Source organism: Trachemys scripta, chromosome 8 (genome assembly GCF_013100865.1).
Source record: "Trachemys scripta elegans isolate TJP31775 chromosome 8, CAS_Tse_1.0, whole genome shotgun sequence".
Taxonomy (NCBI): Eukaryota; Metazoa; Chordata; order Testudines; family Emydidae; genus Trachemys; species Trachemys scripta.
In genome coordinates, this window is record NC_048305.1 from 12,406,440 (window position 1) to 12,412,406 (window position 5,967).

Consider the following 5,967-nt stretch of genomic DNA (forward strand, 5'->3'; position numbering starts at 1 on the left):
GCTGTGGGAAAATATCGGTTACAATAATGTGTGGGTCTGTTAGAGAACTCCTCCAATTAAAAACAACAAAAAAAAGGGACAGGGGCTATGAGAACACGGGCAAGAAGGGACAGCGCAGAAGAATTAAAGGGGAAAAAAAGCCTTTGGAAATCCAGTGCAGCATAGGGCCACCCTTTCCGCCACCATAAGGTTTTTGTTGAGTGAGTTTTCTTTCTTCTCTGAATAAGGGAGATATTCTCTGTGCCAGTGGTTGTGGCTGGCCAGCCATCTTGAATACTGCAGCAGCAATGGCTGTGAAAGTCCAATCAAAAAACTGAGATATAGGGCACCCACATGTGTTGGTGACTCTGAATGTCTTTGGAAAGTGTCATACAGTTTTAGTGTATGGGAGATCACAAACTAGCTATCCCACACTTGAGGTGTTCCTTCCTCAAGGCAAACAATATTCATGCTATGCCCCTTTTTTCTGTCCCGCTAATTGCTGCTCTTCAGTTGTCCATTTGCTCTTATTCGATAAAGGCACCCATTTGTGCCATTGCTGATTGTGATGGGGTAGGTACAGTTCCCTCTGTGTGTCCGACAGACAGACATGATGTGCCTCCTGTTGATCTGTCTTGAGAATTGCTGATCAGAGGCTATTCTTTTGTGGCACTGCTCTTTGTGTGTGTGTGTGTGTGTGTGTGTGTGTGTGTGTGTGTGTCTGTTCTAGATTTATGGGAACACATGCCCTGATTGTAAGCATTTTCTGCACATGTTTTCACATGGCACTATATCAGTAGTAAGATAGGTCATATGAGGACAGCACCTTCTGTGTCAGTGTCCTGGGTTGTTGTTTAGTATCTAATAGCTGTATGTTGATTGCTTGTTTCAATAGCGAGGAGTGTAAGTAACTTAGAACACCACAACACCTGCAGTTCCACTTTCCATTATTGGCATCAAAGGGTTTAGGAGAGTTTGTATTNCCCCCCCCCGGGGAGCCGTGCGGCAGCTCCCCACCCCAGCTCAGCTCTGCTCAGCCTCCTCCCCGAGCACGCCGTTCCCACTCTAATTCTCCTCCCCTCTCAGGCTTGTTGTGCCAAACAGCTGATTGGCACCGCAAGCCTGGGAGGTGGGAGAAGTGGAGCGGCCGCTGCGCTGGGAGAGGGAGTCTGAACCGGACGTGTCAGCGCGCCGCCGGCAGCCCAGCCCAGGAACGCTGTAAAAAAAAAAAAATTGGGGGCACCGCTTTTTGGCGCCCCCAAATCTTGACACCCTAGGCAACCGCCTAGTTTGCCTTAATGGTAGCACCGGCCCTGTGTACAACATTCCCTGGGAAAGTATGTATTGTAATACACCAACTAGTACACTGCCCTCTACTGGATGGATTTAGAACTGCTCAGTTGTGTGTTACAAGTGCTAAAGGCCAACAGAGATTCTCTGCGAGGGCAGGTGGCAAGTGCCTGTGCTTTACAGCAGGAAACTTATAGTCCTATTTCTGATGTCTCTGTGAAATTTCATGTGGCCACTGTGTGCAATCAGAATGACAACTGTGAAGTTCTTAGGTGACTGGAGATTTATAGACATGAGCTCAGTCATGCAGCAGGGTTTAGATAATTGCATTAAGTATATGTGGGACTCAGTAACAGAGACTTTTGCATGTGTTGGTTGAAAGGCATACCATAATTTTCATTGCCCAGAGGTATGGGTGTGCCAAAAATGCATGTGGAAAAGGCCAGTTAAATGACTGACCAGCCCCTTGTGTGCACATTACCCTGATTTGCACATATAATTACAACTGTATGCGAAAGTGTGAGTGCCTTTTTGTGCCTATGCTTTTTCTGTGAATAAGCCTTGTCTCTGTTTTAGAAAAGCTGATCATATACAACCATGAGGACCAAATACACCCGTGGCATCAGTGGGTAGTGTAGTTCAGTGGAGTTGTGCTTGATTACCTCAGCAATGAAATTTCGTATACCCACTGAATGCCAAGATGGTGCAACCTACATCACTTTCCAATATTTTTGAGGCAATTTAGATCGCATGTATCACATATACAACATACCCTACTAAATTTTGCCCTGACACTTCCAGGGGTTTGCACCCGTTTACTTCAGTCTGAATTTGCCTCGCACAGAAAGAATTGAAAGCATTCTGGCTATTTAGAAAGTGCTCAGTGAGGTCAGTAAATAGGTGCACTTAGACTAGAAACACATGCAGAGCTGTATCAATTCACACGTTGTGATGTAACCCTTCTGTTTAAATTTTCATTCATCTCTGCCTATATTTAATTGTCCATGAAGAAGATCAAAGTTTGGGAAAGTGGATGGTTAGCATGGGACAAAAATAGCATGTATTTAGAAACACTCAAATGGTTTTGATTGTTTTGCAGAACTTGATAACATTACTACTTTTGTGCGGGACTTTTAGCTACTAAAGTGTTAGTGTTAGAATGTGCATGTGAAATTCCATGGTGATTCGACACAGCATTCGTGATTTTTCTGACATTTAGCAGACATGTGATAGGTTGTATGAAAAAAAGATAATATCAACATTAAAATTAGTAAGAAATGTACTGCCATAGGGAGCCCTGAAATAGCATCAGTGAGAGGCCACATGCACTCAAGGGATATGAATAGCCTTTAGTGTGGATAAAAAGGAAATATTTGCACAACACAGACTTTAAAGATGAGCAATAAGAACAAATTCATGTCTGAAGTGAAAAGGGATGTTGCAGCCTAGGAGAAGGTTGTGGGCTGATTTCTTCTTGGGGTGAATTTCACACCCAATTAATTTACCACATTTTTGCAATAAACGAACCATAGTGTTATAAAATACAGTAAGTGCTTTATGCTCAAACAAAGGATCTGATTCAGTACTCCTTGCACTCCCAAATCTTCCATTGAGGCAGTAAGCATTTGAGGGCTGCCAAGAATATAGAATCTGGCCCTAAATCAGGAAGTTATCTTAACTGCTCAAGAAATACGACAGCTTCTAAGGGTATGTCTTCACTACTGGCTGGATTGGCGGGCAGCGATCGATCCAGCGGGGATCGATTTATCACGTCTAGTCTCGACGCGATAAATCGATCCCCAAGCGCTCTTCCGTCGACTCCTGTACTCCAGCTCAATGAGAGGCACAGGGAGAGTTGACGGGGTAGAGGCAGCAGTCGACTCACCGCGGTGAAGACACCATGGTAAATCGATCTAAGTATGTCGACTTCAGCTACGAAGTTGCGTAACTTAGATTGATTCCCCCACCCCCACCCCCAGTGTAGACCAGGCCTAAATAGACTTTCAAAACTGTCACAGAAATTTTGTTGCAAAGGCACAATATCCCCTCACCTCCCCCATGAAGATGATGATGGTAATAAGAAAAAAACAAATGCTGTTTTACTTCCATGTTCCATCCCCCCAAAAAACAACCCCCAAAGAAACCAAAAATCCTACTCTAGTGAGCAAACAGAATTTTTGCAAGACTTTTTTAAAAAAAAGAGCATAAATCCAAGTAAATTTGCAGTCCCAGAGCTGTTGAAATCTGTATTAAATTATAGGAGGGGTCCTGGTGTTAATGTATTGGAATCTGAATAAGTGGAATCCATTTAAAACATTCCACCACTTACCACCCACTAGGAGTTTGCATTGCACTTGGCATTAATAGCATTTGCCTCTTGCACCTTATGCTATTATATGATTGTTGTTTGGATGCTTCAATTGGAAGAGTTTGTGTGTTTGGGTACTTATCTTAATAAATACATTTTAATCCCATTTAATTTTTCTACAAAATTATAATTATAGGCTCTGGGATGTCTCACTTTCCTTTCTCTGCATTAGTATATTTAACAAGAGCTCAGATGAGGAAGTCAGAAGATAGGGTTTCAGGGCTCGGTGCATACGATACTCACTTGTGTCTGCTTTTGAAAAGGACAAACATCAATGAATGGCCATTAATTTTAATGGAATACACATGTAAAACAATAACAATACAAGTGTGTTTCATCGGAGGATCTTAAAGTACTTTACAGTATCATTCATTAGGCTTCACAACACCCTTGAGGGACTGTAGCGAAGCAGTATTACCACACTCTACTGATTGTGAAACTAAAACTCTCGGCAGAAGCAGGGTTGGATCTGGAGGTGCTAGGGAAGAGAAATCCACCATCCACCTCAGCCTGTATGGCTCAGAGCTGCTGCTCCACTCAATTTGCTGGAGTAGCCCCTCCATGCCAATCATATGGTGCTATGATGCTACAGGATACAGGCGACTCGTGGACTATCCTTATCACTACTCTCTGCACCAGCCAACAGATAGATTGCAATATTTGGGGCCCCATTTACTTTCAGGGTGCTTTTCAACCTCCCTGGAATCTCCTATTTTTCTTCCTCCTTTCTAACGGATCCAGTGTCATGCTGGCTCTTCTCCTGGTAGAGGAGGGCTGGATGTGACTGCTTGTGTCTGCCAGAGGGGTTTGCTAGAGAGTGGAGTTGTCTATTATCACTCAGCCCATTTGTATGTGTGGAGCAGTGGTGGAGGTTCCTAGTCAATGCCATGTTGACTTTCTGTTTATACAATCAGCTTTTATTGTCAGAGCTTTGCTTTATGAAATGACTTAACTCTTTGAGTACTGTAAATATAGTCAAAACAGAAACCACATTGACTGTGGGAAGTGGAAAAAGACTTTGAGCTGTCAGACCCCTTTAAAAAGGTGCTATCTTTGACATTAGTCATAGCCATTGTCTGGATTTCATTGGATTTATTTATTTTGCTTTATTAATTTTTGTAAGTTTAGTTGCAAAGAAAAGCATTTCCTCTTTGGCATTACATAACCACTGGAATAAATATTTAACACTTGTGATTCCCAGAAAGAGCCTGAGTTTTGAAACATCCAGTGTCGTAGCTATTACAAATTAATGAACATTCTCTTAAATATTTCTGTTTAATATCTTTGCTGCCTTAAAGTTCTGCTAGAGTAGGGAAAAGAAAGCTTAATAAAAAATAAACAAGTTGCTTTCAGTTTGTTGGAAAAAAAGGACTGATTTCTGGAGAAATTTGGATGGTTCTTTATTTTTAATAGTACAGAGGCCTGATATAAAGCCCATTGGAGTCAACGGAAGGTCTCTTATTGATTTCACTGGTCTTTGGATCAGGCCCTCAGATCTTCAACTTGTGTGAATTTTCACAGCTCAGTTGAAGTCAATGGAGGTGGGACAATTTATACTAGCTAAGGATCTGCCTCTCCAGGTTCTTAATAATTTTTCTGGCGCTAAGGCTTCCCACTATATTAACATGGAGTAGTGTGTAGTGGCAATTGGTAGAGCTCTTGACAAACTTAAGTATCCCGAGAATGATCTACAGCAGCAAGTTAACAAAAACAGAGGGAGACAACAACTAAATAAAAGGTTGTGTGTGGGTTTGTGTTTTGCGTGATCTATTAGGCATTGAATTTCTCTGATTTGAAAGAGGTTTGATTCTGCTTCCCTTTGTGTTGACCTAGATTAATTTGAAAAAGTTCCTGTTGATGATGATGAACAAACCTGTGCCCTGGACATAATTAATAAAAAAATAACAGAGAGGAGTGCTCAGGAGTATCCCATTTTGTGACTTCAGGTTTTAAATGCTTAATGTGAAAAAATGTAATGACAAATGATGAAAAAAATTAAAGGAATGACTACTTTAAAAAAAAAAAAAAAGAGAGACTTTAGAGTGACATTTTTTCAAGGCTTGCCACTTTTCAAAGTTTGCTACTTTTAACTATGCCTAAGATTTGCTTTTTATACTTTGTCACAATCTTCTCATTTGCTAATTCAGACATGATTCATCTGTTAAATAATCCAGCACTTGATGCCAAAGAAAAGTTTTAATTTAATATATTTATTTCATTTCCGTTTTTATAAATTCAGTTGTATTGCAATGAATCTAACAAAGCAAACCACTAAGAAATATAATCTGATATATCAAACAGTGAATTCACAGTAGCAATAATTAGATGCA